Source organism: Schistocerca americana, chromosome 3 (assembly GCF_021461395.2).
Source record: "Schistocerca americana isolate TAMUIC-IGC-003095 chromosome 3, iqSchAmer2.1, whole genome shotgun sequence".
In the NCBI taxonomy this organism is placed as follows: domain Eukaryota; kingdom Metazoa; phylum Arthropoda; class Insecta; order Orthoptera; family Acrididae; genus Schistocerca; species Schistocerca americana.
Window position 1 is genome coordinate 915,376,706 of NC_060121.1, and position 12,052 is coordinate 915,388,757.

A 12,052-nucleotide genomic window follows, 5' to 3' on the forward strand; every position below is an offset into this window, starting at 1 on the left:
TACCTTTTTTATGAGCATAATGAATATCGATAACTGTTATTATTTACTGTAGCATCTCCATAACGAATCGGGACAATCGTGGAGAAGTGACAGATCAAAAGAAGAAGCTTTTATGCCATTCATCTCCAGGGTAAAGGATAGAATCGGCTGTATCTTGCGCAGACACGGTCTAAAAATACAGGGTTTAGAAAAATTGTGTTACGAAAGTTTAACCCTGGATAGCTGATGCCAGTAGTAACCAAAATTACTAATGTTGTGTTGGTCGACAACGCACCATTGTTAAACTACGGAAACTTGGCGCCACGCGCTCCGATTGGCGGCAGCATTACCCTGTTGCCGGATGCTCTGGACACCGCATAACCGCTAATGCTTGGCCTGCCGGAGATCGCGATTACCAAAGGCGGCCCCACGCTCGGTGGTTGCGCGCCAGCCTTCCACTCTGGGGGCGAATCCGCCGGGGTCCCGACACATCCATTGTAGTTTCATGATAAGACGTACCGGGAACAAACCCAACAGCGGTTAGTTCGAATACAGAAAGTCTTTTACAAATTGTGTCGGCCCTGTGAAGGACCTTTTTTGTAGCTAGGACATTGTTTACTTAAAGCAGGTGCTCGAAATGGCGACCCTCTGACGCGACACAGGCTTGGTAACGTCGAACGATGTTTTGCCGAACTCTTTCAAAGATTCCTGGCATTGCCCTGATGCGATTGGCGGCATGTTGAATGCGATCTATTAATTCCTCTTCGTTTCTAGGTGGTTCGCGTCTGGGTGGTGAACTAGAACTTCATCTCCTCAAGAAAAAGTCTGGTGGTGTGAGGTGTGGTGATCGCGGGGGCCGTGTCCTACGAGCACCTCTGCAGTTTATCCGGCCGTCTAAGAGTTCATTTAAATATCCACTAACATCACGACTGTTACGTGCGGCACCCCATCATGCTGCAACCACATGCGTAGCCGTATATCCAGTGCAACATCTTCCAGCAGGCCAGGTAGAGTTTCTTGCAAAAAGTGAGGGTAATTTGGCCTGGTAAGTCGAGGAGGCAGACGGCCCGCCCCAATCAGATGGTCATCCACAATGTCTGCCAAAATGTTGAGGGGAAAATCGTTCCTGGTTTCCGTGGACGTACGTGATGTGAGAATTTATCCTTCCCAGTAATGAACGTTTCAAGTGTTGTAAAGGCCATCCCTATGGAAGGTGCACTCGTCGGTAAACAACACAATGGCGGAGAAGTCGGGATCTCGTGCAAAACGTCGCAGAAATCACCGGCAAAACCCTAGCCTGTGTTCATAGTCCACCATAGGATTTAGGCCTTGGAGAGGGTTGAAACTAAATGGATGCTAGCCGTCATCTCTCAAAACCTCCCAGACCAACCGATGAGTGATCCCCATGTCATGTCCAACCGCTCGAGTACTTGTCGTGGGCGCTTCCTCGAAGCGCTCGAGAACAGTCTCTTCAAATGCAGCATCCCGTCGTGTTCGTGGTCTTCCAGCATCACCATGGTATCCCGCTAACGAGCCTGTTTCGCCAAGTCGCCGGGGAATTGCTGTAAGCGTTTGTGGGCGTGGGTGGCGTATTGCTGGGTACCGTTCCTCATACAACCGTCGAGCTTCATGCGCATTACTGTCAGCTAGTCCATAAACAAAAACCATATCTCGTTGTTCTTCAAACGAATACTGTGTTACCATGCTTACTGTATGACTAAATCGCAGGTGACGTGTGTGTGCTCCGAAGCGAAGCTTACTTGTGAATGTCTCTGACGTGAGGTGGAGACAAACAGCAAGACCTATTCGACACGTGAACGTATCACGTCGGGCAGTGGCGGGGCGAAGGACGTTTGTATGTATGATCTGAGTGCCATAGTGGTGCCCAAAGCATATTGCTGCTCCCACCAGCCTGCTACCGTGGCGCGTTGCACGTTTCGAACCGTCGTTCTCTTCGATGACAGCGTTTGTGGAGACGACCATCGACCTAGTGTAGCAAAAATGTGATTCACCCGAAGAGCCGACAAGTTTCTTTTGAGCGACGGTCTAATCCCTATGGTTCCATGCCGACTGAATCGTAATTGACGATGTAGTTGGGTCAACAAGTAAACACGTAGGGGTGGTATGTTGAGGAGCTCCATGTTCAACAATGTATGATGAACGGTGTGCTCCAAAACACTTTTGCGTGCACCAGAATTGTGCTCTATCGGCGGAGATATCACAGATCACTATTTATCCTCCTTTGCAGAGTAGACAAGCATCCTAACCCCAAGTTCTGTGAAGTGTCGTGGACGTCCAACCAGTTAGCGCCTAGTGGTAATTTCACTGCCCTCCTACCTCTTTCCGTAGATGCTCACGACGTTAGCACGCGAGCGTTCGACCACCTTCGCCGTTTTCGAGATACTCGTTCACAGGTTCCGCGTAACAATAATCTGTCCTTTGTCAAAGTCGGTTATCTCAATGGATTTTCCCATTTGCAACCCGTACCTTCCCTAGGGTGATCCCCCAATCAGGTGCCTGCAGCGTCACCAGTTGACATCCAATGTCTCCGAGGGCAGTGGTCGTAAAGTTTTGGCTGTTCAGTGAACACTCTTTAGTATAATCGAGTCTTGGTCTGTCTTAACAATTTTTACCTCCCACACTTCTCTGTAGAACCAAACTGACTATTCTGTGATGCCTCAGGATATGTCCTATCAACCGCTTTAGTCAAGTAACATAAAACTCTTTTATCCGCCAATCCGATTCAGCGTATCTTCATTAGTTACCCTATCTAGGCATCTAACTTTCAAGATTCTTCTGTAGAACTACATTTCAAATTATTATATTCCCTTCTTGTTTATACAGCTTATCAGCCAGGTTTCACTTCCATATATGGCTACACTCCCGATAAATATTTTCCGGTAAGACTTTCTAACACATTTATGTTGACGTTTTTCTCGCAATTTCTAACGTGCATTTTATATCTTACTTCGGCCATCGTCAGTCATCTTGCTGCCCAAATAGAATAACTATTATTTTTAGTGTCTGATTTCGTAATCTAATTTCTTCAGCGTCACCTAACTTGATTTTACACTTTTACACTCCATTACTCCATTCCCCCCTTTTTTTATTTTTGTTGCTGGCGTCACCATTTTACGCAAAATTGTTAGCAGCCTATGAAGCGGTTCCATACTTCATGCTCATGGTGGAAGGGTATGCCTTCACTATATACACAGACCATCGGCCACTGACTTCCACGTTTTCGCAGCCACGAAATAATTATCCCCTAGTGCAGATCAACGACCTACATTTTATTTCGCAGTTTACAACAGACATTCAGCATGTAAATGGTTCGAAAACGTCAGCAATGATGCCTTGCCTAGAGTGGAAAGCATACCTCTGTGACTCTTACCGTACTGGCAAGCAGCACAAAATGGCGACGAGGAGTTGAAGGACCTGCTGAAAGGCGAGACAGCTGTGCACTTGTGTCGTATGACGCTGCCAGGCACTGGGGGCTGATATACTGTGACGAGACAGCAGGCCGACAGTCGCCATTATGTATCTGATCTTCTACAATGATGAGTTTTCGGTTCTCTAGATGGGCTCAGCCATCCGGAAATTCAAGCTACGAGAGCGCTAGTAACGCAACATGTTGCGTGGCTCGGTATACGGAAGGGCTGCCGTAAGTGGACTCAGACCTGCACAGCCTGCCAGAAATGCAAAGTAACACAGCATGTACGAGCTCCATTGGGAAGTTTTGACATCCCAGACGCACAATTCTCACACATTCACCTGGATTTGGTACGACCACTCCCAGTTGCACGTAACTATCAGTACTGTCTCAAGCCAATCGACAGGTGGCCAAAGAAATTCCCTCTGGAAACCAAACCGCCGCGAACGTGGCGCGAGCCTTCACCAGTGGTTGGATTTCACGTTTTGGCTGTCCCCAGCAAGTGACTTCCGAACACGGTAGCCAGGGGATGGAAAATATCTTTCGTGCAATCGCCTAGTTGTACGGAATACGCCTGATAAGGACATCACCATATCACGCAGCTCCAAACGGCATTTTGGAGCGCCTATACCGTTCGTTCAAGGTTGCTATAATGTGCCACACGACAGACGCGTGGATTGACGCCCTTCCGGTAATGTTGGGATTGTGCAGTGCATTAAAAGAAGACCTGCAGGCCTTCCCAGCACAGCTAGTGTATGCTGAACCTGTGCGTCTACCAGGAGAGTTTTCCAAAGAACAGCCTGGTCGCCACACTCTACTCATGATTTCCTCACGGAACTCCAGAAGGAAATGGAGGCCATACAATTGAGTGGAACAACACGGCACGGAAAACAGGATACCTTCGTTTACAATGATCTGGCAACGACAGTGGACGTTTTCTTCCAATGTGTCCCTCTACTCACAGCACTGGAACTGCCCTACCATGGCCCACAAGGGAGAAATTGATAGAACACTTACTCTCCGCGTTAAAGAGGTATATACAGTAGTGTACATCGACTGGTGCAAGCCAGACTATCTACTGCTAAGTTCAGAAGGCGCCATCTCCTGCAGCAGTCATCTGAAACACCAGCCGATCCGCCATTATCCAGCCACAACAGAAACGCATTACGAAAGGAAAGAGCAGTTCCGTTTCGACCCAGTAGAATTTCACAGTTCAAGTCAGTAAAAGTATTTTATTTTTCTTTTCATTGTCGTGGTGTGGTGTAGCGACCTTAGCTCGCGCGTCACTCCATACCTATCCGGCAACGTCGCGAACGATCAACGCTGAGAACACCCCGCTCTCTAGCGGCCTGTTCGCTTCTCCAACCCGCGGCACGACCAACGGTGTGTGTACGGTTATCGGACGGGCGTTCGTAGCAATGACAATGTCATATTAGTTGTGTGTCCTGTAGTTGCGGGGTCTAATAAAACGTTCTCGTCTCAAAGTGAAGTAGACCCTTTATTAAGTACCTACACTGGTGAGCAAAATTAAAGCAACAGGCGGAAATCTTGCAAGGTTGCGTTTATTTTGCCGCAAAACAATATAAATAGGCAACAGTAAAAAATAATATGAGCGTTTGGCATCATTGGCCGGGAGGCCCCATCCGGGAAAGTCAGCCGTCAAGTGCAAGTCTTATTTCAGTCGACGTCACATTGGGCGACTTGCGCGCTGGGGATGAGGATGAAATGATGATGAGGACAACACAACACCCAGTCCAATCCACGAGCGGAGGAAATCTCCAACCCGGAAGGGAAGCGAACCCAGGCCCGCTTGCACGGAAGGAAAGCACGTTACCACCCAGCTAAGCAGGTGGACAGGCAACAGTAAAGTATTTCACACATACACACACAAAATTGCCATAATGTACAAGAAGACCTTTATGTGCATTAACACTATTAGGAAAAGGATAGTTTGCTATTCTCTGTACAGGCACAATGTAAAGACTGTTACACATTTAGTTTTTGGCCAAAGCCTTCTTCAGAAAAGAAAACACAAACAGATTTACACACGCAAGCACACTCCCTGCACACATGTCCACTATCTGCTGCGGGAGATATTGGTCACGTGTGCTTGCTAGTGTTAATCTGCTCGTGTTTTGTTCTCTGGAGACGGCTTTGGCCAAAAGCTAAATATGTAACATTCTTTACATTGTGCCTGTCTGCAACTCATCAATATTCCAACCTGGAGTTTCCTTTTTTTGTATTAACACTTCATCACCCCTCACAAAATCCTTTTCCGCTTTGTGGAAAAAAATCTAGCCTGAGATTCAATTTTGGCATTCACATTTACTGTATTTTCTTGTGAGAAAGAAAAATCTTTATTAAGATTACCAATGATCTTCTTCAGACCCTTCAATACTTTGGCCTTAGTCTCCTGTCCACACTGTGTTCTTTTGCCGAGTGAGGCTATAGTTTCACAGTGAGACATCACATCCTGTTCAGATGTGTCAGCAGATTTTTCTGAATTGCCAGGAAGCAATCCTGACACACATTCATTGTCTGCACTAGAGGGCAAGGAACACTGTTCACTCTCCTGAACAGCACCAGACAATGATTTGGCACATGGATGTGTATGCTTACAAATGTTAAAATCTAAAATGTCTAAACAGCTGCATTTATACGAATGCACACATATGTTGCAGATGCTACACTTAAGTGAGCATTTTCTTTCGCATATCAGTTCTGAATTTTTTACAACAGCATACACTTCACAACCAGTGGAAGAAAGCACTTCCCACAACCCTTCACCCCTGCATGAAATCATCCCATTTGTTATCTCTGAGCTACCGTTGTGGCTTGTTTTTACTCTTGACGCCCTAGAGCACTGTTTACGTTTTGAGAGCTTGACTAAGCCCTCGTATACTTTGTCTCTCACTAAACATAACAAAGCGGTTAATGACTTGTCCAGCCTTCTGCACTTCTTCCCTTCTAGGTAACTGTATTTCATTCCTTTATGTAGGGACTCCAAGTAATTGTATTAATGCCCAATCGGTGCCTAAAGCAATACGTCCACTTTTCCACTCGCTGGCAGTACATCTTAAGAAAGTACCTACCAAATTCTGCAGTATCTGGATCATTCAATAAGTCTTCCAGCACTTTCTCCAGACTACAACTATAAACATATATATCCAGTTCAGTCTCAAGTTGCTTTTGTGAACTACACACTGCTGATTTTTTCTCACTACCCCCAGCAATTCTCCTTAAATTCTGAGACCAGTTCCGTTGTATATTCCAAGAACACAGCAACTGGTTTGCCACAGGTCCCATTACTGCTGACGATGTATTATAAATTGCTGGTGCATCATCAGACATAAACACATTGGTCTTTACAGTGCTCACCCTTTCTCTCAGACATTTGAAATAAAAAGACAGTAAGCACACGTCCACCCTATTTGAAAAACAAAATGCAACTGGCATTCCAACACCATATCTATCAACAACGACAATAGTAAAAAGTTGGAAATCGTATGCAGTCATGCCGTGAGTGCTATCCACACAAATTTTATTTTCTCCATACTTTAGAAGTTGTTCAGCCTGAAAGTCTGTCATTATAATAAGAATGAAGTCTTCATCTTGAAAATTAGTATCCACTTGTTTTTGCTGCTTCAAATACAGCACTGGGTTGTCACTTTGTCTCTTCATTTCTTCAACCCACGATTTCACACTCACTGCATCATTTTCATGCTTCTTCATTGCTTAACCAATATCAAAATCTCTTTTTATGTTATGCAAATCTTTTTTCTAAAGGAGATGGATTCTCTCCATACTTGCAGCGATTGGTGCACTTCGCACATCTTGTAGAACTCGCCCAACAGGAACACTCTGTGACAGCTGTCCTGAAAAAAGAAAAAAAAAGGAAATAAGAATGAAGCATATTGATAGGCCCTACATGTCTGTTCACACAAATAAATTTGATGATTTCATGTTTCATGTACATAAGTGTCACATATCCATTTTACCTGTCAACTCTGTCCTCTCATTCCTATGCAGAAATGTTCTTCCAACGTCTTGGGTGTGTCCCATATGTTTCGGAAAAAATTTTAAGCGGCATTTGTCGCCTGTTATTGTCACTTGCATGTTGTATGGACAAGTGCTGCCTACTTTATTCGTGCCCATACTTTTGACACACCTGGCATCTGTTCCTTTAGCACTGAAATTGAAAGAGCGATGGCAGTGGTAATATCGGACACGTTTTTCTAGTCGCTTCTGCTCCGAACAGTTCATTACATAACGAACATGGTTTACTTTTTCGTAAGAAATTTTCCACTCTTCAAAGTCTGAAAAAAATGTTAAGGCAGTATTTTTAAGTCATTTACTTGGACCAACAAAATTTACTAAAACGTGACTAACACAATAAATATAAAAAGAAACCTATTCTATCTCTATCTCTTGGCACTCAAAACTAACATCATGGTTCTCTTGAATATTTGTTCTCAGTGTGTCATAGGTGACAAACGAGAGAGAGCACTGTGGGCAACTAATGCGGCATTTCCGACTGTTTTCCTCCGATTTATGCATGCACAGTTATTTAATGCCTGCATCTCATAAATGCAATTCCGCACTGGGGACACGATTCACTGCCTTTTCCTTTTTTAGACACATGGATGTCAAGTTCATGAACTTTCCTCATATGGGCGTAGAGGTTCTTTCGCATTTTAAACTCTGAACTGCATTCCTCACACTTATAGAGCGCTTCGTGGGAACCACTCATGTTTACCAGAAGAAACTAAACAATAACAAGAAACAATAACAAAACGGAACAGCAGCAACGAAATAACAAGAAGCAGCAACAAACAACGAAAGCAGTTAAATGGAGCACAAGACAAACATCAACATGAATGGCGTCTTCGAACAGGATGACTCGTCACGTGGAACCAACTTCCGGTCAGTGAACGTCAAAACAGCCAAGTGCGTACTGTCGGAAGACACTCTCCGTTGACAAGTTGTAAGGAGTGTGTCATAACTCTCCATTACATAAAACAATATATCCAATTAACGCTCGTGACCGCTACGGTCGCAGGTTCGAATCCTGCCTCGGGCATGGATGTGTGTGATGTCCTTAGGTTAGTTAGGTTTAAGTAGTTCTAAGTTCTAGGGGACTGATGACCACAGTGCCTAGAGCCATTTGAACCATTTTGAACCAATTAACGCTATTCCTTTCATTGTGTAAGCACTCAGATATCGATAGTAACAATCTGAGGGTGAAACATGGAAGCGCGCTTCTAAGCATTGTCGTGAGAGGAGGTCTGTCTGCGAGAGAGGAAGTAGTAGTGTCGGTCGAGAGCCAGCAGACGGAAGAAGTGTTACGCTGCCCTAACGTCAGTGATGATAGATCTTACCACACTGAAGGCCTGATTTCAGTCATATAGCCAGGAGAGATTTAGATGGCTTAACTACGCTCGAAGATGGAATTCAAGGTAAAATTCGCAAGCATAGCGCAAAAGCAATTGCAAGGTTAGGCTCGTGATTGTTAATCCGAGTTTGCAATAATCCCATGTTTTGCTTGCCCGTGAAAGAAGCCTCCTTATCCTCCAAATAATAATTATTATTTTCCATATCTAAATAATATGCTGTGGTTACTAAATGTTAATGTAACTTTGAAATTGAAATAATTTGTTAATCTATCACTCAACCACTATTGACACATATGTCATTTGTCATTGTTAATACTTGCTCATGATGATTCTGAAGTTTTAAATAGACTTAATTAATGAAATCCCTTCTCAAAAGTTCTTTAGTAGTTAACAGGACCCAAGAAAACTTCTTTTTATTAAATTCATTCTTAGTAACTATAAGCTTTAGCCACTGCTGCTGCATGCTGCTGCGAATTACTGTAAACCACATGGAAAAGGGCAATAATCGAAAGAGATGAGTTAAAAACTTAGGGCCAAAACAGAGACACTGACACATCACAACACGTCATGTACTCTAGTCCAGTAAATTCGCTTGCTCAAGTCAGATTCTGTATCACTTGTAAATTCTTGTTCAAAAACGCAGGCTGATGGCTTATCCAGATGTTAGTTTTAAGTTTTCCATGTAACGAATTTTTGAGGGCTTAAGTGACAGTGAAACTGGCACTCATAACAACGCACACAGTGTTATGCACGTTAGATTCCGTTTACTGATAGCTCAGGGTGCTTATGGAGTCCAGTTCCACAGACAAATGGTTCAAATGGCTCTGAGCACTAAGGGACTTAACAGCTGTGGTCATCAGTCCCCTAGAACTCAGAACTACTTAAACCCAACTAACCTAAGGACATCACACACATCCATGCCCGAGGCAGGATTCGAACCTGCGACCGCAGCAGTCGCGCGGTTCCGGACTGCGCGCCTAGAACCGCGAGACCACCGCGGCCGGCTAACAGACAAACATAAGCTATATTGGCTGCAGCTACGTTACATATTAGTTGCATACACGTTACAAACTATGCCTCTTCCGTGCAGAACACGATCGTATGGACATCTGTTGAGAGTTTGTATGATTATATCATGAATCAGACACAGTACGAGGAAATAGCGGTTTGTTGCTTTAATTTTGCATACCAATGTACAAACGTTTATCAGACATTATTACGAGAATAAATAAATAGCGGAAATTATAGCACACATTTCATTGACATGTAAGCGGAACAAAATGTCGTGTAACACAACAATAAATTGCCCCTCAACAACTCGCTGTAAAGATGCTGTGATGATGGCTTGTACCTGCGCAGTCGAATGTGCAGTGTGTGCCGGCCACCGACGACGCGCGCAGCACTGTAAATACGAGATGTTATTCGTCGTCTTCTGACAGTAAGGAAGAAACAATCTCAGATTACAGCGAAATCAGTTTTCAGTGTGAAGACAACTGAGTGAGTCAAGAGCGTGTATGAATACGTTGAAATATCAAATAATTAAAGACATAAAGTCGGTGATGAACAGCAGAACGGAAAAGTACTGTGCATGTGAACTGCGACACTGAAACAGTAGATCCACCAGCGTCTACCTGCTCACAGGTACGCCATTACTTATGAAACTGACGTTCACGTCAACGTCAGACACGTGTCTCCGTGGTGTTACCCATCGTGACTGTATCTACAGGACAATATTTAATCCATAGGAAGCATAGTGGCTGTACGGTGGTTACAAACACATAGCCTCAGGAGCACCTGGACCTCTTTACGTATATGCGCAGTCTTATCACTTTTTTTTCTCTAAGGGCCACAGTTCTGCGAGATACTACAATATGAATTGTTACTTCACATTTAGCGTTGCTGACATCGGATTTGTTGTTGTTGTTGTTGTTGTTGTGGTCTTCAGTCCTGAGACTGGTTTGATGCAGCTCTCCATGCCACCCTATCCTGTGCAAGCTTCTTCATCTCCCAGTACCTACTGCAGCCTACATCCTTCTGAATCTCCGTAGTGTACTCATCTCTTGGTCTCCCTCTACGACCGAGCGAGGTGGCGCAGTGGTTAGCACACTGGACTCGCATTCGGGAGGACGACGGTTCAATCCCATCTCCAGCCATCCTGATTTAGGTTTTCCGTGATTTCTCTAAATCGTTTCAGGCAAATGCCGGGATGGTTCCTTTGAAAGGGCACGGCCGATTTCCTTCCCAATCCTTCCCTAACCCGAGCTCGCGCTCCGTCTCTAATGATCTCGTTGTCGACGGGACGTTAAACGCTAACCACCACCACCACCTCTCCTTCTACGATTTTTACCCTCCACGCTGCCCTCCAGTACTAAATTGGTGATCCCTTGATGCCGCAGAACATGTCCTACCAACCAATCCCTTCTTCTAGTCAAGTTGTGCCACAAACTCCTCCCCAATTCTATTCAATACCTCCTCATTAGTTATGTGATCTACCCATCTAATCTTCAGCATTCTTCTCTAGCACCACATTTCGAAAGCTCCTATTCTCTTCTTGTCCAAACTAGTTATCGTCCATCTTTCACTTCCATACATGGCTCCACTCCATAACAATACTTTCAGAAACGACTTGCTGACACTTAAATCAATACTCGATGTTAACAAATTTCTCTTCTTCAGAAACGCTTCCTTGCCATTGCCAGTCTACATTTTATATCCTCTCTAGTTCGACCATCATCAGTTATTTTGCTCCCCAAATAGCAAAACTTCTTTACTACTGAAAGTGTCTCATTTCCTAATCTAATTCTCTCAGTATCACCCAACTTAATTCGACTACATTCCATTATCCACGTTATGCTTTTGTTGATGTTCATCTTATACCCTCCTTCCAAGACACTGTCCATTCCGTTCAACTGCTCTTCCAAGTCCTTTGCTGTCTCTGACAGAATTACAATGTCATCGGCGAACCTCAAAGTTTTTATTTCTTCTCCATGGATTTTAGTACCTACTCCGAACTTTTCTTTTGTTTCCTTTACTGCTTGCTCAATATACAGATTGAATAGCATCGGGGAGAGGCTACAGCCCTGTCTCACTCCCTTCCCAACCACTTCTTCCCTTTCATGTCCCTCGACTCTTACAATTGCCATCTGTTTTCTGTACAAACTGTAAATAGCCTTTCGCTCCCCGTATTTTACCCCTGCCACCTTCAGAATTTGAAAGAGAGTATTCCAGTTAACATTGTCAAAAGCTTTCT

General features: G+C 44.3%; 1 protein-coding gene across 1 annotated transcript in view; it reads right to left on the bottom strand.

Annotated features, from left to right (window-relative positions):
* The window catches only part of LOC124606516 (zinc carboxypeptidase-like), a 97,221-nt gene extending 87,002 nt beyond the window's left edge, over positions 1–10,219 (bottom strand). The window contains exon 1 of the mRNA XM_047138500.1: positions 10,154–10,219. The gene's annotated coding sequence lies outside the window, so the exon portion shown is untranslated. The remainder of the gene's footprint in view (positions 1–10,153) is intronic.
* Positions 10,220–12,052: the final 1,833 nt, after the last annotated feature.